Source organism: Pongo abelii, chromosome 21 (assembly GCF_028885655.2).
Source record: "Pongo abelii isolate AG06213 chromosome 21, NHGRI_mPonAbe1-v2.0_pri, whole genome shotgun sequence".
Classification (NCBI taxonomy): domain Eukaryota; kingdom Metazoa; phylum Chordata; class Mammalia; order Primates; family Hominidae; genus Pongo; species Pongo abelii.
Window position 1 is genome coordinate 57,265,764 of NC_072006.2, and position 26,137 is coordinate 57,291,900.

At 40.5% G+C, this 26,137-nt stretch overlaps 1 long non-coding RNA gene across 14 annotated transcripts in view; it reads right to left on the reverse strand.

Moving 5' to 3' along the window:
- LOC129052153 (uncharacterized) overlaps positions 1–26,137 on the reverse strand; it is a 71,465-nt gene that overhangs the window by 19,856 nt on the left and 25,472 nt on the right. For 5 of the 14 annotated variants that reach the window (XR_008517011.2, XR_008517009.2, XR_008517001.2 and 2 more), the window contains 4 exons: positions 23,254–23,344; positions 15,451–15,698; positions 5,360–5,446; positions 730–849 (listed from right to left, as the gene is read on the reverse strand). This is a non-coding gene — a long non-coding RNA (uncharacterized LOC129052153). Of the gene's footprint in view, positions 1–729; positions 850–3,890; positions 4,081–5,359; positions 5,447–5,814; positions 5,903–5,964; positions 6,041–6,138; positions 6,265–15,450; positions 15,699–23,253; positions 23,345–26,137 lie in introns of all 14 variants that reach the window. The other 9 variants (XR_008517015.2, XR_008517004.2, XR_008517005.2 and 6 more) reach the window with 5 other exon arrangements.

The window sequence follows — 26,137 nt, forward strand, 5'->3', positions numbered from 1 at the left end:
ACAGCCACATATTGGAGTGTATTACAGTTTTTTTTAAAGACAATGATCTTTATTAATGTATGTGGAATGATCTCTAAGATAAAAGACTTCAGGTTTTACAAAAAAAAAAAGGCAAAAAAACCTATGCTATGTGTATAATATATTACCATTTGCGTAAAAACAGGAGAAAAGGGGTGTGTGGGTGTGCATGTGCTTAAATATATACGTACATATTTGTGTAAGCATAAAATACCTGATTAATAAGAAATTTGAGAGAAGGGGTGCAGCTAAGAGGAAAGGTGGGAGGAAGGCTTTTTACTTAATAATTTTTAATGATTTGTAATTTAGAATTGTGTGACTCTATTATGAATTCAAACATTGGGAGAGGGAGGAGGGACAGAAGAGAAAGAAAGGGAAGGAGGAAGAGAGCGAGAGGGGGAAGGGAAGAGAAAGAGAGAAGGAGTATGCTCCAAAGGTCAGTCCTAAACCAGGTAGAACAAACTAAGTTGCTCATGGTAACAAGGTTAAGCATCTGCCACTTCATGTTCCCTTTCTTCCTCAGTAGTTATAACAAAGTAGAAAAATCAGAGAGGCAAATCTCAGCCTCTCACCCCTTTTGTGAGTCTCCTGGTTTCTCTGATGATTCTGCAATAATTAGCAAGAGTTGGATGCATGCTTCTAAATCTCATCTATCTGGTGACCCAAGAGATGGATCCCACCACATCCCTAGCAATCTAGAAAGAAACTCACCAGGCTCTCCTTCCTGGCCTGTCTGAAGACACAGTCCCTGTTCCTGGGGAGGGCTCTGTGATGTCGATTGCTGTAGCAGCAGCTGTCACAGCTCACTTCAGCAGAAAGGATTGAACTGTCCTGAATATGTCAATCAGATATCAAAGATAAATGAAGTTTGAAAAAATAAAATGTACAATTTATTTTTAAAAAATAGTCTTTGGGAGACACCCAGAATGCACTTTGAAAAATCTAAGGGAAATGTGTCATGAAAACAAATCCACACTCTGCTGTCCAACTTTAATTTTTCACTGATAACACTCGAACAGGCTGCAGCCCAGCCGATAAATAAAGATGCTCCACCTTAATGTTCTCCAGTTGCCATCTGCTGTGATGGAGGGCCTCTCCCAAAGATGCACTTGCCCCTTACACTTCAGCTCTGACCACCTCCCCCTCCAGGTCCTCTGGATGTTAACGAGCAGGCAATCTTCAGGACTTTCCCCCAAGGACATCCTATGCCTGCTGCTCCAGGAACGCATTCGCCAAGGAATCCGCTAAGCTGCCTTGGCGTTGCTTGCTGGTTGGGCTTGGTGATGTTTGGGGTTTTAATTCACTTTACTAAAATTGCCTTTCATTCACTTGGTGACAGGTAGTTATTTGTTTTCAGGATTCCATTTGACATTTATTGTTAGCGCAAAACACTAATAATAATAATTAGCGCCTTTTTAGAGTTGTCTGGGGTTTTCATGCCATTGCATTGTTACTATAAAACATCCTGAGGCTTTTCTGTGTATAAGATAGTATGATGGTATTTAAATGTAACAAAGGGGTTTATTATACTCAGGCCAGATTGCAGTATCTCTGAGCCCCCCTCCCTGTGAGCAAGCCAAGACTTCATATCCTCCCAACTTGTCTGCAATGCTAATACCTATCTTTTTTTTTGAGATAGAGTCTCCCTCTGTCACTCCACAAAATGGCAAAACCTCGTCTCTACTAAAAATACTATATACATATATAATATACATACACACATATACATGTACACACACACATATATATGTGTATACTGTATTTTATTTTTTATAGGAGGGAAACTTTGGCATGGTTTGACTTTTTTCTTAGAAACAAGCAATCCAATCTAGGATTTATTCTCTAAACTATGCCATCACATACAGTAGCCACTGGTCAATTATAACTATTTATATTTAACGTAATTGAAATTAAATACAGTATTCGATTCCTCTGTTGCACTAACTAGCTTCTTTGCAAGTGTTCAATAGCCACAAGTGGTGCAGGGCTACCATATTGAACCGTGCAGCTGCAGACCACATCCAGTGTTGCAGAAAAGAAAGTCCTACTGGATGGCACTGCTCTAGAACCTGGATTCTAGAAATGTGGCCCAAAGACCAGCAGCACTGGCATGAGGTGCAGTTTTGTTCAGAAACACAGTCTCTAGTTCCCCACCCCCAGACCTAGTAACAAGCTCCCCAAGTAATGCATTTGCACACTAATATTTGAAATAGGAGTCAGAGAACTTTCTGCAAAGAGCCCAGTAGTAAATATTTTGGGCTTTGTGGGCCATACAGTCTCTGTTGCAACTACTCAACTCTGGCATTGTTGTGACAAAGCAGCTATAGACAATACCTAAGTGAATGTGCATGATTGTGTTCCAATACAGCTTTATTTAAAAAAACAAATGTCAGACTATATTTGTCCCACAGCCCAGCATTTGCTGAACCCTGCTCTAGAACATTCTTTAAATGTCCCTATAAATACTATGAGTATCATTTAATTCCCACTCTTGGATCTCGAAGACTAAGCATCTCTGATCAAGCATCTTGGTCTATGATCCTGGGAGAGATACTTTTCTGGAATGTCTCTGTTGGCTTGTGTCTCTGTCTCTTGTTTCTAAAGAAAACTGATCCATCTGGCCAACTAGAAGCTAATGATAAAAAGGCCAGTCAAGGTGACTCACACCTGTAATCCCAGGACTTTGGGAGGCTGAAGCAGGTGGATCACCTGAGGCCAGGAGATCATGACCAGCCTGGCCAACATGGTGAAACCTGTCTCTATTAAAATTACAAAAAAATTAGGTAAGCATGGTGGTGTGCACCTGTAGTTCCAGCTGCTCAGGAGGCTGAGAGGCTGAGGCATGAGAATCACTTGAGCCTGGGAGGCGGAGCTTGCATTGAGCTGAGATCATGCCACTGCACTTTAGCCTGGGTGACAGAGTGAGGCTCTGTCTCCAAAAAAAAAAAAAAGAAAGAAAAAAAACTTAATGATAAAAAGAATGAGAGTGGACAGAGCTGACCATGTTCCACAAAGGGACCTAATCAATATGAAAAGGAGGGTGTCGGGCTGCTGTTACTCTCTGCCACACATACCCCAGTTAAACAATATGTGAAGAGGTCCCTGAGCTTTGATGTAAAACTGACAGGGTCAGTTCCAAGTTCTGATATGTGCTTTGCCCATCTGAGCAAGGGTTCAAGGAACCACGAAAGAGGTGGACAAGCCTTGAGGTCTGGCCCTGGCCCAGCCCAGATTTGCATTCTACACAGAAAACGTGGCCACATATGAGAGAAAACATCTGTTAAGGTCCAAACTGACGCAGAAGATGTGTGAGCCATGTGTGTGAGTACTTCTCCTAATCACAGCAAAGCAGCTCCCCTTGCACATGAGATGGAGGAAAGGCCAGGAGTTCCCTCTTGACTTTTCTGAAAGGCCCAGAGTTCCTTTCCCATGCATCAAGGTGAGAAGGCTGAAGAAGAGGAAACATCTCAGAGGATTATCTCAAAGCTCCCACTAGATTCAGGATCTCTGCCATGGATGTTTGATAAACTCTACTTGATCATGTTCAACTTGAATTCCATGAGCCAGGAACGTCTGAGTAGGGAAGAGATATGTGAATTCAAGGAAAATGGCAATCTGTTCTTTCTGTTTCCGCCAAGTTCTGGATGAAAGATAAGTCTCCACTCTAGCCTCTGCCAGGTTCCATGAAGGCTGAAATGGAGATGTAGCACAGAGTATGTGTAGAGACAGGTTGGCCCTTTACAATCAGACAATCAGAATCCCTGTGTTCAAATTCCATATTGGCCACTTGTTAGCTCTGTGACTCATCAATTCACACAATATCTCAAACCTCACTTTTCCCAACTGAAATACAAAATAAAAATACTACCCACCTTGGCATTATTGGAAGGAATAAATGAGACCATAGACACCAAGCTAGGTGCACAGTGTAGTACATAGTAAGTGCTCAGTAAACAGCTTCTACAAGAATTATGTCATATATTCCTTAAACAACCACACACAATAGGAATTAAATTCTCATTTTATAGGTGACGAAACTGAGGCCCAGCATGGTGAAATAACCTAGATGAGAACACAGAGGTAATAAGGGGTGGTGCTTGGATCAGAATGCACACATTTCTGCAAGCTTCTATTCTTTCTACTTAGCTGTGCCATTTATTCCAGATAACCACTTAAAAGGTGTTTTTGTTTTTTTTTTTTTAGGATACTTGACTCCCTTTTTTTCTCCAGAAACACCCTACCCGTCCTTTAAAAAAATGATCTGATGCTAAGTCTGGAGACACCATGCTACCTCAAAGACCCACTGCACAAACTGGCCCTGCTCCAGGGCTGTGAATAGCAACATGACAACCAAGAGTGCCCCTAAGTCAGTTGGTGGGAAAATCCTGGCCTCCCAATCTAAGCAATAAAATCTTCTAATCCAAAGATCATCTTCTCTTCAAAATCACTCAGAAAGTGTTGTCCACTCTACATGCTGTCCACAAATTCATCATGTTATCATTGCTTAAGACAATGAACAAGCCCAAATCTGCTGCTAAAAATTCTGAAACTAAGTCCCAGCATCACACGATTGCCCTAAATTAAAGAATAGAGGGGAAAGGAAGATATGTAACAAATTTTAAAGGCGAATAACTCTTTGATCCAACAATTCAACTTTTAGAAATACCTTTTGGAAATAATCAGACAAGTATACAGTTACATGAACAAGACTGTCAGCTGGGTGCGGTGACTCACTCCTGTAATCCCAGCACTTTGGGAGACTGAGGAGGGAGGACTGCTTGAGCCCAGAAGTTTGAGACCAGCCTGGGCAACATAGTGATATCCCATCTCTTAAAAAAATTTTTTTTTAATTAGCCAGGCATAGTGGAGTGCACCTGTGGTCTCAGCTACTCTGGAGGATGAGGTGGGAGGGTCACCTGAGCCTGGGAGCTGGAGGCTGAGGAGAGCCATGATCACGCCATTGCACTCCTTCCTGGGCAACAGAGAGAGACCCTGTTTCAAAAAAAAAAAAAAAAAGAAAGAAAGAAAAGAAAACAGAAAGAAAAAGAAAAAGAAAGAAAGAAAAAAGGAATGTTCATTTCAGTGTTCCTAACTGAAAACAATCTAAGTTATGCTCATTTGGGCACTGGAGAAATAAACAATAGAACAATCATTTATTAAATACTATCTGACCATGAAGAAGGTTGGGGAGATTCCTATTGCTGGATTGCCAACAATCTATGAAATGAAAAAGGGGTGTTCCTTGACTCCCCACGTCCAAAACATCATGACATGCGGTCAGCCACATCCCCTCAGCAACCCCCCGAGTGACCACGTGTCACGACGGCCATCGCGTGTTTACCTCCATGTGGAAGCGTCCCTCTCTCTTCCTCCTCTTTCTTGATTGCTCCTCTAGCATAAAAGTCTTCACACAACAACAAAACTGAGCCTGTAAAAACACAAACCAGAGCAGGATAGCATCCAAACCACTTCCTGTGGTCTGCAAAGCTCTATCTATGCTGGCCCCTGCCTGTCACTTAGAGTCATCTCATCCTACACTCCACCCCGACATTGGCTGTCTTGCTGATCCTTGAAGTACCAATGTCATTTCTATCCTTCAGCCTTTCACTGGCTGTTTCTCTGTACGGGATTTGGGGGGGGGGGTGTCTCTCCAAATGCCACCTTCTGAGAGAGTCCTTTAGTGGTTAAAATCACCCGCCCACCATGCCACCATCGTTTTCCATTCCATGAGCCATTTTTTTTCCTTTATGACTATCTTACCACTCCTGTCTTTATCTTACATGTAATTCTATTTACGTGTTTATGTTTTGTCTTCTCTCCAGAATGTAAGCTCCAGGAAGGTGCATGTTACAGATGTCTCCATTCCCAGTACCTGAAAAATCACCTGCCATAGAAACTCAATAAATATTTTATTAAATAAAGAAATAAATTTGTAGGGTCACATACCCTTTATTAATAGTGGATATACACAGGCAGGTAGAATTGTAGATGTCTTATTCTTTTGTTTTATGGTCTGCTTTTTCTGATCTCGAAAGAGCAAAAGTTAATTTTGTAATTTTGAAAAGCAATTTCTCTTATCTTAAATAAATAATAAATAAAGGAGCCAAAATAGAATATCACCCTTCAAGGAGCCAGTAAGAACCTCTCATAGCCCACTTTTCCAATGACATCTCAATTGGTAATGGGTCTTTCTTTTCCTTTTGAGTCAATTTTGGACACCTTTCTTTGAAGCTATTGTTACCCAGTCTAGAAAAAGACAAAAAAGTCAAGTTTAAAAGAGTCAGATGCATAATTTCTTATGCTGGAGTTTACCAGAAAGACTTGGAAGGTAAATTCAGGCTTTTTGTTTTGCCAGGGTTGGGTTATATTAACTTAAAAAAAAAAAAACTAAAAGATCTTGGTCTTAAAGAAATGTCTTCTAGTATAGACTCCTTTATTGAGCTGTTGTTTTAAGTCCCAAGGACTTGGAAGGTAAATTTATTCTCTTTGTCTTGCCAGGGTTGGGCTATATTAACTTTAAAAAAGAAAAGAACTAAAAAATATTGGTCTTAAAGAAATGTCTTCTAGTATAAACTCTTTCTCTATTAGGCTGTAGTTTTAAGACCTGTTTAAATTTAAATCTCTGTTTATCTCCAAAATAATATTGACTGCAAGACACAGGACGACTTTGGAATTTTCAAATATTTTTGAGTGTGTAAGTCCTTGTGGGAAGAAGATAGCTGACAAATAGTCATCTGTACTTAAGAGGACCTAAAGGAGACTCTTAAAAGAATTCCAAAGCCCAAAAGTAAAAAATGATGACTTCATCCTGGCCACGTCACTTAGGAGCAGCAATTTATCTGAGAACTTTGACCAAAAGTGAGAGACTCCCATGTAAGCCTAGAGCAAGTGTTAACTAAACCTACAAAGCTAAGTCAGAATCTGTGACAGCAAAGGAAAGTTCTATTACCTATACGACCATACGTTTTTTTTCAAAAGCACCCGAACTTGTAATGATTGGTGGCAAATGTTACATCTGTTTATTTTCAGAACAAGATGTCAATTTAGGAAAATGTTTTAAGCCAGCACTGGTGAATATCAGTCTCATGAAAGAGTATGATTCTATGGAATCATTTCACGTGGAAAATGCCCAATTTTATGCAAGCATCTGAAATCACCTTCTACATCCTTTTGAGGATTTTCCAGGAGAAAATATGTGTAATATTCCAATTGACATATCAGTGGAAGCATCGTAGACTTCATGGGCAACATGGAAAATATATATTTTTTAACATATCTCAGAAAACTTTGCAGCACTAAAGTTAAGGAATGAATTCAAATGCTCCAAAAACATTCATTTTTTTTTCTTCTCAAGTTTCCTGAAACAAAGTGCTCAGATGAAATATTTGACTACATGAAACCATTTATTTTGGTAGCATTTCCACCATTAGCCTTAGATCATCTCCTAAAGACAGCCAGGAAAGAAACAAATAAACACACCTCATTCATCATGAAGCGTGATAATAGGACATTTTATAAAGAGTGCTTTCTATTCAGAAAGAAACCATGTAATTTTAACAAGGTACACAGTGGGTATTATCCAGCCAAGTACAAAGCATTCACCTCAAAATATTTATTGATATTATTTATACTATAATTATCAAAAAAGAAGGCTGAGACTTATGATTGATCCAGAATAGATGGATGCTTGCCCAACCTTTATGATGATCCTTTGGCCCTGAAATTTACCAAAATGTAAGTGTAATTATTTAAATTAAGCAATCCATAAGACTTCAGTGAATACCCACTATGTTTCTAGCCAGTTCCAGGTAATTCAATTGATTTACATATTAGACACTGTTTCTGCCATGTGATAGAGAATAGAAACCTTATTCCCCCTCCTCATGTCTCCATAAGGGAGTTTCTGTTCCTTGAAAGAGTATTAGAGTAAGGCTTCAAGAATATCATTCTATGCCCTCAATGACAACAATGCCTAAACTGATGAGAGGTGTTGCATCTTCATAAGCCTGGCCTAGAATCCCTTCTTTATTCTAGGCCATCCGGCCCACATGGTGGATACATTCTCTTCTTTCTTTTTTTTCCATGTAGTTTTTTGTTCTTTGGTGGGTCCCTAGGCCTTGGGAGCAAAAGTCCAACCTAGAAACTCTCTTGCCCCAGTATTGGTACCCAACAAGTGTGAGGCAGTCTTTTCTTTCAGATAGCTGGATGAGTGACCCTGAAGACTCCATAAAATGTAGACTGTAATAGATTTGTTGAAAGGATAAAATGAATTAACATAAGTAAAATACTTAGTTTACTATTGGGTAAGACCCCCATTTTCCTACTGTATGTGGGTTCTGAGCTACGGACTGGGGAGGTATTGAGAATCCAGATTACCTTAGAACATAAACTCCATGATGGCAGGAATCGTGTTCTTATCACCCCTAAAATTTCAAGAGCTAAAACAAGGCCTGTCAAATAGTTGATGCTCAGAAATTTTATCAACTGAATAAATTATCTGTTGTTTCAGGACCAGGCCAAATTCTTCTACTCACTTTGTCTTACCTCAATCTTCATGTCTCTGAATCTATTGTCAGTTTCTTAATTGGTTGTGAGTTTGGTGGGAGATGGATGTGATTCATTGGCCCCCTTAAACAGCACCATTGTCAATAGAACATGAACTGGCTGGAAAACAGACTTTAATATGAAACAATAATAGACTAGGAAGTGCCATATCATATTGATATTGACCATTAGTGCAATAGGGACTCAATCAGAAAACAAATTAGTGAAAACTGTTGTGGTCCAGAACTTTGAGCTAAGCTTTAACATAATGACAGATTTAGACATTCAGATAAGTAAGCATACCAGAAATTCACTGTCATTGGCTAAGGGAAGGGATCCCTTGTATCTTACTTCTTATTGTATCACAATGTCTAGCACATAGCTGACACTCACTCAATAGTAGTTGAATGAATGGTATTGGATGGTAACGTCAAATCAGCTAGCTGAATAGAATGTAGCTGAAACACATTCTATAGCTGAAATGTATAGAATGAATGTAGCTGAAATGTAGTAGAAACACAATGTCATTGGAGCATAACAGAGCTGCATTTGAACTCTAGCTTCACTGTTTAATAACTTTATGACTTAGGACAAAGTGGACTTAATGCTCTTAGTCTTATGTTTCTGATCTGAAAAAAATGACATAGTGGGAGTATCTTCATAAGAATGATAAAAAGTTTTTGTGGGTGCCATGCTGTGTGCTGTGGTTCAAATGTGTCCTCTAAAAAGCATGTGTTGAAACTAGATCCCCAGTGCAGTGGTATTGAGAGGTACAGCCTAATGGGAGGTGTTTGGGTCATGGGAGCACCACCCTTATGAATGGATTAATGCCATTATTACAGGAGTGGATTCACTATCATGGGAATGGGTTCCTTTAATAAGGATGAGTTCAGCCGCTCTCTCTATCTCTCTCTCTCTCTCAGCCTCCTTTGCACCATGGGATAACACAGCAAGAAGGCCCTCTCCGGATGTTAGAACCTCGGTCTTTGACTTCTCAGCCTCCAGAACTGTGAGAGATAAATTTCTGCTCATTATAAATTACTTAGTCTATTGTGGTATTCTGTTTTAGCAGCACAAATGGACTAAGACAGTATGTTACCCTGATTTCTGCTGGAAGTGCCACTGGCGGACAGCTTCAGCTCTCAATGTAATCTGGGAAATGGCCTCAGTCAATGTACTATGCTACAACTGGCTCCTATTGTCTTGTAGGGGTCAATTGTGGCCATCTGTTTCCAATTCTGTGTTCAGTTGGCAGCTAGAAATCAGCCATGGTGGGAGCATTTATGCAAAAAGTCAGCATTTTTTTTCTGAAAGGACCAGATAGTAAAAATTTATGGCTTTGCAATATTATCTGCTGCAATTACTCAACTCCACCATTATAGCAACCATGGATAACGTGAACAAATAGGTGTAGCTGACTTCCAATAAAACTTTATTTACAAAATCAGGTGGTAGACCAGCAGGCTGTGGCTTGTCAATGGTTTCTTTACATCATGAAAATTAGTAAACATTACAAACAAGTTTTTTTCACCTTCAGATTGACAGTTGTTAAACATTTATCAGTCAATCACAAGAAGTCAATTCGCCCAAGGTCACATTCCCTTTGCAAGGACAAATTGAAACTAATGTCTGTTTAATGTGGAAACATGAGATTAAAAAGCAGACTCTTGGTCAGGTGCAGTGGCTCATGCCTGTAATCCCAACACTTTGGGAGGCCTATGCAGGCAGATCACCTGAGGTCAGGAGTTTGAGACCAGCCTGGCCAACATGGAGAAACTCTGTCTCTACTAAAAATACAAAATTAGCTGGGCATGGTGGTGCATGCCTGTAATCCCAGCTACTCGGGAGGCTGAGGCAGGAGAATGGCATGAACACGGGAGGTAGAGCTTGCAGTGAGCCGACATAGTGCCACTGCAGTCCGGCCTGGGCAAAAGAGCGAGACTCCGTCTCAAAAAAACAAAAAAACAAAAAAACAAAATTAGCTGGGCGTGGTGGTGCATGCCTGTAATCCCAGCTACTCTGGAGGCTGAAGCAGGATAATGGCTTGAACCCAGGTGGCGGGGGTTGCGATGAGCTGAGATCAGCGCTATTGCACTCCAGCCGGGACAACAAGAGTGAAACTCTGTCTCAAAAAAAAAAAAAAAAAAAAAAAAAATGCAGACTCTTTGCCCACCATCTTACACAACTAAGAAAGTTCATCCCAGCTTAAAAACTCCCTGTGGGGTAGATTGAGGGCATTGTTGTGATTGTATTGCAGCTTAATTTCTTTGTCTGCATATCCCTGCTTCATTCTCTTCTCCTTCCCCCAGCATCTGTCCTTACCTCCCTTCCTGGCCAACACAGCACACCAAAAATTAGGATTAAGTTACACCCTGTCCTGCTCAGAGAAGCACTTGGCCCACTAAGGGAGAAAAGGGACTATATAAATATGCCAGATGACTTAGCCAAAAAAATTGGCAGGAGCTGGGAGAGTACATATGAAACCAGACTCTGAGGATATTGTTAATCAAGGAAGTGAAAAATCCAGTTAGGTAAGAAAGAGTTTACCAATATGGGAGCATTCCTCCAGAATATAGCATTTGACACACTATCAGTGACCATAGAGTTGGAACTAACACATTGGTAGGATATATTTTTTACCACACTAAGGCAAGCATAAATTCCAGAGTTGCCACAGCAGATATTCCAGTTATGAGTTTGCCTTTCCTACCCACAGACCCTCAGCCAGACACACTAACTGAGTGCTTATATAGTGTTTGATCTACTAATACATGATCACACCAGAGGACACAGCAAGAAACTCTTGAATTAAGACTGCCACTTGGACACTTTGAGTTTCTTGTGGTCAAAGGCATGACAGGCAAGAAAAGTAGTCACCATCCTGGTTGAAAAGTCATGATTATCATAAGCTTAGACCCTTAAACATGAAAGGCGGAATGACCCAGACTGGCAGTTACTGAGTGTGAGGGAATCTAAGACTAGACAAAAGACCATGAGGACAAGTTGTCGCCTGAAAAGCAGCTACAATGGCAACTAGTTCATTATACTGTCTTCTTCTTGTAAGTTTTTCCAAAACAAAGAGTCCTCTCAGAAACCTAGAGCTGCCTATATAGAACTTATAGAAAGAAGAGGATCTGAACTAAAGGGGTGGACTGTAGTGGACGCTGTGTTGCACTGCCCTGAACCTCCAGTTAGGACTAAAGGTCCAATTTCACCAGGTGAAAAAAGTTTTGATGCATTATAGCTGTGAGTTCTCTCTGGAAATGGAAGAGATAAAGTCAGAAATCCCTGAATCCCATAGCTTTTTGATGAGGGGATAAAAGAGGAAGCCCCTCTTGCCCCAACTCAAGACAACCCTAATAGGTCATCTCAGTTCAAAGCTTTTTATGGGATTAGCTGGGGCTATTAGTGTTACTGCAAGCAGCTCCAATTCTCTGTCTGTCTATTCCTTCCCTTCCCCCACAGATGTTAAAACCAAGAGCGCTCTCTAATAGATTTTCATACTAATCTCAGTTACAAAGTTGGCTTCCTCGGGAACCTGATCTGAAACATGATTAAATGAAATGATGTCCCTAAAGTGCCAGACATTAAAAAGGATCTTATGTGGGTTTGATCTCATAATATACCTAAGAAAACATGAGTTTCAAGCAACAGCACTAAAAATGGTAAAAATAACAACACCTACTATTACTAAGTGCTTACTCAATAGTAAACTAAGTGCTTTACATACATTAACTCATTTCATCCTTTCAACAAGTCTATTATAATCTACATTTTACAGAAAAGTAAAGGAAGCACAAGGGAGTTAATTAACTTCCTCAAGTTCATATGCTTATCCATTACACTTTACCAGATTGGGTTTGAATATGGCTCTAAAAGAGACATATTTGTAAGAGAAGTTTCAGAATAATCCCTTTGCTTTTTAAGTCCTGTCAGCCTAAAATTTGAGTCTTTTAAAGATGGCAAAGGTTTTCTGCTATTGTACATGAACTCATATTCACTGAAAAATCTCATCTGAAGTAATTCTGAGAGGGGAAGAGAAGCTAGTCATTTAAAGAAGTATATTACAAACAATCAACAGAGTCCATAACATTCCTCATTCTTGGAAAACACATACATCATAGGCGTAATGTGTTTCTGGGATATAAAGTTGTGTAGTGACTTGGCATTAAACTAAGACCCCAAGTTTTATTTTACTTCATCCAAATAACAGCTGGCAGATGACTGTCCATTGTGACCATGCTTGGCTGAATTTCAGTAATGATGGGAGAATCAATATTCCTGCTATTTCACATAACAAAATGTACTGCATTCAGTTGAGGTGGTGTGGGTTCTGTATTTTATATTGCCAGTAATCCAGTCAATACAAAATGATGCAGTAAGTGTTCAGTGAGTGTTGACCATATGCTGGACACTGTGATAGGCACTAGCATTAAGAACACAGCAGAAGCAACACTTTCCTTAAGGAGCTTACAGTCTAAGTACATGGATCTTAAACTTCAATAATTTCCATACTACTTTCAACATTGTTGGCATATTCACATACTGTAGGTACTACAATATTCTCACTGTAGCTTTAATCATCTTCTTTTATTTAAATTTACTTAAGAAAGTATATAGCACCTCTGAAAATTAAAAGGAGTTATCCCTTGCCATAAAGAGAAAACTTTCATATAAACCAATACAAAAATATAACTACTATAACTAGTTTTTTGAGATTAAGTGTTTAAAAAAATAAAATCATTGTGAACTTCTCTAGTGATGCATATGCCACATTTACTGGCCTCGTAGAAGGAGGTAGGTATGAGGACAAAGTAGGAAAATGAATGGCTACTTGATGCAATATGTTAAACTGGTAAAGAACATGGAACCTAAAGCTGAAGACATTTGATTCAAATTTTAGTTCTGGCACCTAGCACTTATTAGTTATGTAACTTCAGGAAACATTTTTGAGCCTCAATTTCCTCACCTGTAAAATGGGAATAACGTAGTATTTAACTCTTTGGGTGATTGTCAGGATTAAATTAATTGAATAGCTTAGAGTTGTGGCTAGCACATCATTAGCATAATAAAAAGGTTAGCTATTATTATTAGTATTGCAGTATGCCAAGTTATGGAAGGGGGGTTCTATGCAGGGTGATTCTCAATTCTATCAGAGGGACCCAGAAGAGGCTTCACAGAGGAGATGCCCATATACGTGACTGATGAGTAGGAGTTTATCCAGCCTATGAAGCAGGAGATGGTGGTCATTCAGGCAGAGGACACTAAGCTAAAATCACCTCATTTTTTCTCTTCTCTGATGCACTCAATTAGTGGACATCTTTTGGTTTTGCTTCCCCCTTTCCTCCAGTGATTGCACTTTGATCTTTCCTTGGATAGCTATTCTTTGCTCACTCTTGGCACACATAGATAGGGTAGGACTGAATCCACTCCCAACTCCTGATTGGGCATGTGAGTCAGATCTGTGCAACCATCCACCTGGCTGTGGAGATGAGTGTGGTCAAAATTGAACCAGTCAAAGTGAATCTCAGGACCCTGTATGGAACCTATAGAAAGAAGAGTGCTATCGGTTTCCTAGGGCTGCTGTAAGAAGTACCACAAACACTTCTTTTTGTTAAGAGCAACTTAACAAAAAATTATTATCTCACTGTTTCGGAGGCCACAAGTCCAAAATCAAGATGTTGGCAGGCCATGTTTTCCCTGAAGGCACTGGAGAAAGCTCTATTCCAGGCCACTCACCTAGCTAGTTGGAGTTCACTGGCTTGTGGCAGCATAACTCTATCTTTACATGGCTTTCTCCTAGGGTCCCCGGACATGACTGAGTCCAAATTTCTCCTTTTTATAAGGACATCAGTCATGTTGGATCATAGACTCAGCATACTCCAGTATACTCCAGTATGACTGCATCTTAACCACTCACATCTGCAATGACTCCATTTTCATATAACAACACATTCTGGGATATTGGGTGTGAGGACTCAGGAATCTGGGGAGAACCACAATGTAACCCATAACAGAGAGGTTCTCATTACACAGGATTTAAAGTTGATAATAGATAAGTCTGATGCTTCTGGGGATTCTAGATGGGGGAGAAATACCCTCCCTGGGAATAAAGCCAACTCAGAGGAAATGAGAACTGAGAGACAAGAAAACAGGTTCCCACTGTCATCATCTGAGCACCTGGATCCAGCTATGCCTAAAGTTTGATCCCTGAACTTTTCAGGTACAGGAGCCAATAACTCCCTCATTTTTTTAAAGCTGACATTAGTTAGAGTTGGATTTCCATAACATTGAAATAAAATAGTCCAGTCAAAAATAAAATCTTAAGCCACTTAGAAATTTTAAAATTTTTATAAATAAATTCTAGGATCCATAGGAGAAAAGGATGGGTTTGTTAAAGAAATAGGAACTTTAAAACAGGTTTAAGCCAGTTTTGAAGAGCCACCCCTTTTTAGACACATCCTTTTATATCTTGTGTAGTAACTGTTAGTAGTTTGTGACATTTCTAGTCTGTCCTGGGTGTTATTAGTACCTGACAGGTCAGGCCTGTCACCTCCATAAAAGCAATGAACATCCATACCAGCAAACTCTATAGTGTGGAGTCCCTTTGAGAATTACTGATGTCACACTAAATCTCATCAGCTGTATTTATTCTCTCTTCATCTCTGCCATTTGAGGCTCTTCAAAAAAAGAAGTCTGATTATTTTTACATGAAGATAGCTTCTCCCTGCTCCTGTGATTTGAAAATTGTAAACCAAAGCTTAATTCTAGGAGAGTTCATTTGTCCTCATGGCAAGTATAATTAAAATATAAATCTCTAGGGGGAATACCTGGAAAATTAAGGTTATTGTTGACATTATTATTAATTAATAATTATCAAATACTCACTTTAAAAAATGATTAGCCTTTAGATTTTGATAGCCTCCATTATCCTCATTAGGTAATAGTGAAATAAAGATGAATGAATCCTCAAGCTGATGAATTAATGATTAAGGCAGTCCAGAAGAATTCAACCTAGATTCTGTATCCAGCAGGCTTCCGCATCAGCCTGTGGCATTCTCTTAGCTGGTTAGATTTTGAGTAAGTGTTCGAATGACATTAACTCTTAGAGCAGTGATTTCATCGGGAGATAAAGTCTGATAAGTAAAGAAGAAAAAATACAAAACCACATTAAATCTTTTCAGCAATATCCCACTGAGGGTCCCCAGAAGGTGACACCAGAATGCAGCCTGCATGAGGTTTCTGAAACACCCTTCTATAATCTTGTCATGAGCAAGAGAATTTTCTAAGGAAACATCTAATGATGCTGATAAGAACCATGCACATGAATCAAGGAGGAACCTAGACCTCTTGGTTTAGATTTGGTATGACAGTATTGTGTGTTAAATAAATACCAATAAATTATTAAAACATATTGGTTGTATCGTAACACAGAGCCTTAACAATGTATTATGTCAGCATGTACAGCTCTCGCTCAGGGAAATTCTCCATCTCTTTAATTCAAGCATTGACATTCTGTGCCAGCACAAAGCTTTTTTTCATTTGAGATTGACACATGTCTAAAATTGCTTAGATTTTGTGTTGTGCTCTTAATACTTGAAACCCGGCAAATGAGATTCTATGTCACTGTGCATGAACAATGCCTTACAAAAAAAAAAAAAAATCTTAGCCTGGGGGTTCAACTAGAGGATTGGAGAAACAAAAAGTGCTTTCACTACTATTGCTTCAAGTTGGGGGGATAATTACTTTGCTCGAGGAAAAGGGAGGGCCATTCCTAGCCCCTTGAAAAAACAGTATGTTTGTCAGGCCTTAAATTAGATCATTAAATTCAAGAAGGGTGTTGTATATGGATCCTGGTCATGTCAATGTAAGGGCTGCCTGTGTCATGGTGAGGATGTGTTAGTCCTCATCTCGTAACTATTCAGGGGAGCTTCTTTGCTCCTGTTTTATTCTGACATGTCTGGGTAATTGTGGTAACCCTGATGAACTCTCCTTTCTCTACCTGAGGATAAACATCTTCCAGTTTACTTTCCAAAGGCATTATTATGCCTTCTACTTTGGCTGTAGTTTTATTTTCATGGGATTTTCTCAAAATAACATTTCAGGCATCAAGCATTACTTAATGCCCTTGAATATCACCACGTTACTGATGGGGATGGGGAGTCTGGCCAAAGCTGGGACTCCCTAAGTAAGTATGAATGTCAAATCTCACATAGCACTTTGGCATTTAGCATCTTATATCTACAAGGTTGTCCCTATATTCAGTTTTTGATGCAACAGTTTTGTTTCATTCTCAGCTGTTGGGAAGAAAAGAAAAAGAGTTTGCTTAAGATCGAAAATCTTTTTGGACAGTGACCTAGATGCTTCTACGGGACAATCTGGGGACCATAAGCATAATGAGCACACATTCTTTAGGAAGGAATTTCGACCTTTTCTGCCTTACTGCTCAATATCTATTTCCCATCCTCCAGTGCACTAAACAGCCATCCCAGGTGACCTCGCATTTCCCCAATAAGCCGTTTTGTTTCAAGCTTCCGTGCCTTTGCACACGCTGTTTTTGCTATTTGAATTGCTTTCCCCATCTTTTGAGAAAATTCCTATCCGTTCTTTCAGAATCAGCTCCAGAATCTTTATGAGATCTCTGCTTCCTGGAGAAGCACCCCCAGTATGTTTAAATTATAATGAACCTCTTCAAATTGCTTACCTCTTGTTTCTACCCCCTCAAATTTTTGCTTCTTGAATGGTGAGGCCAGTTGGAACTAGCCGTTAGGAGCTATTACTATATTCCAAATCCTGGAGTCAGTGATCAAGGCATCAAGCCATTTACTCCATGTCAAAGCAATGCTATATGGGCTACTATCCCCATTGTTCAGATGTGAATCCTGAGACTCTGAGAAGTTAAGCAACTTGCCTGGTATCACATACTTAATAAGTCACAGATCCAGGACTCAATCCCCTGAAGCTGACACCAGGTATGACACAATTGATTTATCACCACAGTAAAATTTTTTGTTTTCCTCACTTCTCCTGCAGCACTTGATATATAGTTGGTGCTGTGATAAATGAGCAAATGTTTGGATTATAAAGCCGTTTGTCATGCTATATAGCCCATTCTACATTGGGAGATGGAATGTAAAATGATGTATAATACAGTCTTCTATAATGGAGACTATTAAGATAGAACAGAGAGGGCCAGGCACAGTGCTCATGCCTGTAATCCCAACACTTTGGGAGGCCGAGGCGGGCAGATCACGAGGTCAGGAGATCGAGACCATCCTGGCTAACATGGTGAAACCCTGTTTCTACTAAAAATACAAAAAAAAAATTAGCCAGGCATGGTGGCGCTCGCCTGTAGTCCCAGCTACTTGGGAGGCTGAGGCAGGAGAATGGCATGAACACGGGAGGTGGAGCTTGCAGTGAGCCAAGATCGTGCCACTGCACTTGAGCCTGGGCAACAGAGCAAGACTCCGTCTCAAAAAAAAAAAAAAAAAGATAGAACAGAGAGAATATTGACAAAAGAATAATAGTAATAGCGATGATAGTTTACATTTTGCATATGTGCTCTGTGCCAGGTACTGGTATACACCTTATGTAACTCTGCATGAAACTCTATAGATGAGCTTCAGGAAAGTTAAGGGACAAACTGAGGAGCAAAGGTTAGAGGTTAGTAAGAGCCAGCATCAAATCTTGAACCCCAAATTACCCCAAAGTTAGCATACTGGAAAAACTATACAGACACACTGGAAGCAGGCTGCTGATGTAAACTGTTTGTATTCAATACGCTCCATTTTGCAATAGATAAAGTCCTTCTCCTGTAATTTAGATAGTTTGAGTTCTCACTGTGGCTTCGCTACCCATGAGTTGGGTGATCCGAGGTAAGTAATTTTTCCTTTTTGGTTTCGGTTTTCTTAAAAATTCCATTCTGGTTCTGAGACTTGATATGCTTCTAATAAGTTATGCGACAACCTGCAGTAGCTAGTGGACCCTTCCTGTTTCTCAGCTACAAGCCTTTGACAGCTCAGGGATTTGGCGTTTGTCACCCTCTGCCTGGACACTTCTTTCCCACTTCTCCCATGTGGCTTACCCTTCAGGTCTCAACCCAAATGCCACCTCCCAGAGAGAACATCTCTGACCTCAAGTTAACCTCCATTGCTACCACCCCATTACTTCCCCTACAGGGTTTCCAGAAGCTGAAATTATTGCAATTATTCCTTTACTTGCTTTTTCCCTACTCCCACCACTGAAACACAAGACCATGAGGACACGGCTCTGGCTGTCTTTTTTAACATGGTATACCCATGCCTCAGACAGTGCTTGGCACTTACTAGGTGCTCAGTAAATATTTTTATTGTTACCCTTTTCAGTCATTCTAAGTAAAATAAATATGTTAGTGTTTTCAGTGATTCCAGAGAAAATCAGCCAAAACTTTAGCGCTTCACACATCTTTATAAATTTTCATTTTCACTGGATGCTCATTTCTCAATACCTGTAATTACCTTTCTACCCCACCCCATTCTCAATCCTTCACACATAGTCCTGCTTTCCATGCAAGGTGGGGGAAAGGCATGTGGCTGGCTGACTAAGCAATTAGCCAGGCAAGCAATTATTTCTTGAGCAAGTGAGTCATTGCAGATTCAGAAACTAGGCATTCACACTGGAAACCACCCAGGCAACTTTGTTCTTGAGTACCCTTGCCTAATGTGGTTTAGTGAAAATCTTTGCATCGCTTTTAATTCCCTCTGAAGTAATGCTTACCATTTAATCAGGGTTCCCACCCTTTCTATTGTGAGAGCTGGGGCCTGGTTTATAAAACATGAAGACGAGAAATAGCAGTTGACTCAAGACCTACTGGAGGGTTCTGCTTGCCCTGCTGAGGCGCCTTTGTTTGTGGAACTGCATTGTTTTGTTTCTGTGGTTATATTTAGAGCAGTGCACAGAGAAGGGAAAGGGGGTGGGAAATGAATGAGTTTACAAATATGTTGGTGATATAATTAAAAGGGCAGGAAGATGCCATGTAAATAAATAGTAATGGGGGGAAGGGAAGAGCTGAGTGAGAGAAGACCGAGGAAATTCAGGAAATATGGGGCTTCCTGAAGAGCAATAAGGCTGCTTGGCTGTGAGTGTCATGCTGTTCCCAAGCACTGCCAAGTGTCCAAGGCATATTTCCTAGACAACGGGACATTATAACGAAGGAATCCACCTGGAGTTTTCTCTCATCACCACAAGGAAAGAACTTTTCAAGCATATTCTAGGCAAATCCTTTCCTTTTTTTTTTTTCCAAAAAAAAATTCAAAAGTAATAATAGGTGTTTTGATAAATGAATAGCTACCCTGATTGAAGGCTTGCATTGGCACAGTTAAAAGCCCTTTTACTCATTTAATTCACACAGCAGCACTCTGAACTAAGTACTATTATTATTCCCATCTTTCAAGCAATAAAACTGAGGCAGGGATGTGAAGCCACTTGCCCAAAGTTAAACAGGTAGGAAGAAGCAGAGTTAGCCCTGGAGGTCATTCTGCCTTGCTCCAGAACCCATTACTTTAACAACCTCGCTCTCCTGCCTCTCCACAATTTAAGTCTTTTTAGAATTAACCATATGAAATTGCCAGTCTTGGGTCATCTTCTATTTACAAAAAGTGGCAATTTCACGTGATTCAACCTAACGCAAAATTATAGAAAGTATGGAATTCTTCCTCCTGCTGTCCAAAAATGTGTATTTCTAGAACTTTCCAGTGCACACACCTACAATGGCACTCCTAGACAGATGTCCATAATTTTGTATTGTGTTGTTTACAAGACTGGGAAAATACGCTCAAAAACATTCCTTGGACAACAATGCACAGATATTTTTGTGCACATGTGTGACTATTTCTGGAGGCTGGCTATCTGGAAGCAGAATGCTAAATCATAAACTTTCCCTCAGGGCATGGCAGTTCTTAAAATTCTGCTCTCCTTGCATCAGTCATTCAAATTTCCAGGTGCTAGGTTCATAGAGGGAATGACAAGTCATTTGAGCCAATGAGGTATGGATGCCGGATGGAAAGGGGGTGGACCCAGAAAGACTTTTGAAGAGGTAACCCCAGCAGTGACCTTCCCTCTGACCAGAACATAGATATCTCAAATTTATGAATATGACTTCCTGCCTCAAAAAGGTCAGAGATCACTGTGAAGCTCTGGTTTGTTTCATCAAGCCCAGAGAGATATGTTGAAGGGGTGGTGCTGACCTCAAGGGTCTTTGCTGCCTGGAGATGAAAGGCCTGTGAAGGTCAAAGACCTCTGTTAAGTCAATATCCTACACAGTGATAGCTCTCTGGTACTCTGATCTTCAATGACTCAGCTCCCTGGGGATCCCATGCTCCTCAGACTGATGTGATGTTGGTTCTTGGGTGTTTAATGTCATCTGTCTTGATCTCCTAGTTCTCTTTTACCTGGCTCATGCTAGTCTATCTGGGATTGCAGCTGACTGATCTTTTGAGTACATCGGGTGTTCATTTCTGAGACTCAGAGCTATACTGCCTGGATTTGTGCAGCTGTTGGGATTCCCTGTTCTTGGATGGAGACTGTCTCGACTGTCTGTTTCCTGGACACCAGCAATAACCTGCTCTCTGACGATCCATTCCATGCCAGACAATTTCAACCCAGCAGCAGGATGATGATTTCTAAAATACATGTTAGATTTTAATCACTCCTCGGCTTCCTCATAATTCTTTTTTTTTTTTTTGAGACAGAGTCTCGCTCTATCACCCAGGCTGGAGTGTAGTGGCATGATCTTGGCTCACTGCAACCTCTGCCTCCTGGGTTCAAGCGATTCCTCTGCCTCAGCCTCCCTAGTAGCTGGGACTGCAGGTGCGTGTCACCACACCCAGTTAATTTTTGTATTTTTAGTAGACAGAGGGTTTCACCATATTGGCCAGGCTGGTCTCGAACTCTTGACCTCCAGTGATCCTCCCACCTTGGCCTCCCAAAGTGCTGGGATAACAGGCATGAGCAACCACACCCAGCCTGTGGCTTCCCATAATTCTTAATAAAATACCAAGTCCTTCCCATGACCTATACAGTCCTACCTGATATGGCCCCTGCTGCTCCTTCCTAGGCCCCACCTCATACTAATTTCCACAAACTCCCAGGCTCCAGCCCTGTGCACCTGTCCACGCCTTCAGGGAACCATGTTTATTTCTTCACACCCCTCCAAAGTCATTAACTTGCTGTTCCTTCTTTAGGAAAACTCTTTCCCTTAATTTCCCATGGGTGGTTTAATCTTTCTGTCTCTGAAATCCTCTTTTGTTGTTGTTGTTGTTTACTTATTATTTTCTGTTTCCCTAATAAATATTCACCCATAAAAGCAGAGCCTTCTTTTGTGTATTTCACCAGTGTTTAGAATGATACTTGGCACTTCTTAGGAGTATACTAAATGTTCGACGCAAAAGTGAATGAAGAAATGAATGGGTCTTGGGTTTCTGTTTTCCAAGAGCCAGTGGTAATTATTAAGTAAAGGATTTCCTTTGGCTAGTCTTCAGCAGACATGCTTCTTTCCAGAGGGAGGACGAGAAAGTGGATAGGTTTGTTAGGTTAACAAAGCTATATGTTTAAAAACGTTCATCATCGTTTCATATTAAAGTGAAACAATGTCAATACCTTTGTTAGGAAAAGCATCCAATATTGTCCGAAATAACACAGAATAGAAATCTGTTACCAGAATCAGGTTACCCATAAGAACTGGCACGAATGGTGATTAAGAGTGTGCAAATAAAAAGAGTTAATTCCAGAACAACGTGTTTGGCATTACAACATTTGTTATTTAAAAAATAATAAACTAAGAGATTCGTATCTGCATTGACATTGTAAAAGAATTTAGGGGAAAAACTGGTTATCCCTGAAAGATGAATAATAGAAATGTTTTTATTTTCCATTCCACATGTTTACGGTTGTTTAAAAGCACTGTGTATTTCTTTCATTAAGCAGGTAAGACACCAAAGGGATATATAAAAAGCCAGCACAAGTTCAATTTAAAAATGAAAAAGTAGAGAATGACTATTTCTAAAGCAAGTAGAAACAATGATTCATAAACTCGGCAATGATTAAAAAAAAAAACAAACCAGGCTTAAAGGTGTGACAGGCTGTGATCAGACAGTCCAAATCCCTCATCCAACCCCTGGCTCTACACAACAGCCTTTGTGGCTTAACTGGTGCTAAAAAAGTGCTTCTTCAAGCTGATGTTAGACTGCCCTTCAGAAAGAAAACTGAGCAAACCGTTTTATTTTATTTTTATTTATTTATTTATTTTTTGAGACGGAGTCTCACTCTGTCGCCCAGGCTGGAGTGCAGTGGCACCATCTTGGCTTACTGCAACCTCTGCCTCCTGGGTTCAAGCGATTCTCCTGTCTCAGCCTCCCGAGTAGCTGAGACTACAGGCACCTGCCACCAAGCTGGGCTAATTTTTGTATGTTTAGCGGAGATGGGGTTTCACCATGTTGGCCAGGCTGGTCTCGAACTCCTGACCTCAAGTGATCGTCCACCTTGGCCTCCCAAAGTGCTGGGGTGAGCCACTGCACCTGGCCCAAACCAACATTTTAATAATACTTTTAGAAGTTTCTTTCACTCATAGGTTTTCCCTCTGTGACTTACTGATACTCTCAGGTCTGCCTTCCTCCCTTTGTACTGGAGATTCGAGTAGGACCTTGTGCCAGTTACCTGTTTCCAAGTTGCTGGTATTATTATCACTGCTCACTTCTCTCCTTCCCTGTGGGAAGCTGACTCTTGTCTAATCTTTCATTCTCAGCCTCTGGAGTTGGGGGCAGAAAAGGTAAGGCATCAGAGAAACCTAAAATAGGATAGGGGTCTTCAAATGATAAAAGCATACTTTGGAATTGAACCTGGACTATGGGAATTGAGACATACATGTGGGCCTGCACTTTGTGACTTCAATCATGTAACGACAAAGCAGGATGGATGAGGACAGGACCTGTCTTAGTGGGTGGCTGGTAAGCAATAGAAACTTACTGCTCACAGTTCTGGAGGCTGAGAAGTCTGAAATCAAGGTGCTGGTGTATTGGGTATCTGCTAAGGGCCCCAACTTCTGGTTCATCTCTGGCACCTTCTTGCCGCATCCTCCATGGTGAAAGGGGCTAGCTAGGTCTCTGTTATAAGGCCACTAATCCCATTTATAAGGGTTTCACCCTCATGACTTAATCAAATCCCAAAAGCCTCCACTTCTTAATACTAACACATTGGAGATTAGGTTTCAACATATGAATTTTAGGGAAACATAAGCATTCATACCATAGCAGGAGCCCATATATATTCATGTCTTACTAATTCATTCAACAAATATTTATTAAACGCAAGCTATGGGCCAGATACTAGGCTATGAGTAGGGGATACAAGCAAAGCAGATAAGCTCCTAGCTCTCTTGGGCTCCCAGTCAAACTGGGAGGTGAACAGTAGTTACCAAAAAAGAAAGTATGATTGCAAACTATGAAGAACTGTGTAAAAATGAGCATGTTTAACATGAATGTATGGTTGAAGTCTCTGACTTCGTTCAGGGGGACAAAAGAAGGCTTTCTGGAGGAAGTAACTTTTGAGTAGAGGTGTGAAGGTTAAATGGGAGCAAACAAGGCAAAGGCAAAACAAACAAACAAACAAACAAAAAAACAGCAAGTGTGGAGGACCTGTGAGAATAGACTGCTGGTCACCCTAGAAGGATTGAAAGCAAGCCTAGGTGGCTGCAGCACAGAGATGCAGGGTGTGCCTAGTCAGAAGAGCAAGACTTATAAATATTGCAGCCAGCAGTTAGCTGCCGGCTGGGATTGTGGGGGTCTCTCTGGATGCCAAGTGAATGTTAGAACAGACTCATTAGCTCTCTTTTCAGTCCCTTTTTGTCTCCTTGCACTCCTAAAGAGGAAGCCACCTCTGATCCTTGACTTACCCCTAATCTTACTTCCTGAGGACTCCTATTTTTCTCAATCAAACCCACTAGTCCTGTTGTAATAATAAGAAAGAGGACCCTTTCTACTCCCCAAAGGATTGAAAGAACACCTTAAACTGTGTGCAGTATCCACTTTTCCCCATATATGATAGCCCATGGCTGTGATCCACACATAAATGTTTACTGAGTGTTTACAGGTGTCAGAAATCAAGGGAGATGCTGAGAATCAGTAAATATGTATGGTCTTTGACCACATGGAGCTTGCTGTCTACCACAATGATTTTTCAAAGAGTGGTCTCTGGACCAGCAGCATCTGCATGACCTGGGAACTTGTTAGGAATGCAGATCCCTATGCCCCACTCAAAATCAACTGAATGAGAAATTCTGGGGTGATGCCCAGCAATCTGTGTTTTAGCAAAGCTTTCACATAATGCGGCTGCTGGTAATGTTTGAGATCTAGTGGATGTTTGCTTTGGTGGATTTTAAGTTAACCAAGTACTTTCACAGACATTATTTTCTCCCATGTTCTGATTTAATTACTCAGATTTCAAAATGTGAAATATTTCAAATGTACAGAAAATAAGACACCAATGTGTACCCATTTTTCAAATAGTATGAATGCTATCACTTTGTCATGTTTCCTTCAGGTATTATTTTAGTTTTTGGAAAACAAATGGAATTTTCCAGGTTCAAATGCAATTCCACCTCCCATTTCTTTCCCACTCCATTCTTCCAAAGAAATCACCACTATCTTGAAATCTACTTGTAATACATGATGGGTTCCAGTTTTGCAAGTCTGACAAAAACAAGCTACATTGACCTATCAGTGTTGTGTTTTCTACTCCCTTCTCCCACTGTTCAATACTAGGCAATCTTTGACAGCCAGGTTTAAAATATTTTGTGATTCAGAATTGAGAAAAGAGTAGACAAAGGAAGCTGCAGGCCTAGAGGAAATGGAGGAGGACTGAGAGAAAGAGAGAGAGAGAAAACCTACGTTGATTACATATTGAAGGCCTAGGAAGGAAAGGAGTCTGAAGAGAAATGGAGGAAAGATGTACAGCTACTGATGATTAGAGTCAGGGGATTTGTTAAATGGGGAACTTTGAGGTAAGAGAATTGGAAAGAAGAGAAATAGGTTTTGGGAACTGTTGTCCTGGTTTGTATCTTGAATATTGCTTCATGTGTTTTGAGAGACCTGCAGAAAGACTGGATTTTTTTTTTTTTTTTTTTTGAGGTGTAGTCTTACTCTGTCACCCAGGCTGGAGTGCAGTGGTGTGATCTCAGCTCACTGCAGCCTCTGCCTCCTGGGTTCAAGAGATTCTCTCACCTCAGCCTCCCAAGCAGCTGGGATTACAGGCATGTGCCACCATGTCCAGCTAATTTTTGTATTTTTAGTAAAGATAGGGTTTCACCATGTTGACCAGGCTGCTCCTGAACTCCTGACCTCAGGTGATCTGCCCACCTTGGCCTCCCAAAGTGTTGGGATTACTGACGTGAGCCACAGCACCCGGCCAACACTTGGATTTTAAAAATCACTACTTCATGGCTAGCTTGGGTTTCTTTGAATGAACTTCTGTGAAGGTACTCAGCCTCCCGAGTAGCTGGGATTACAGGTCACTGCCACCATGCCCAGCTAATTTTTGTATTTTT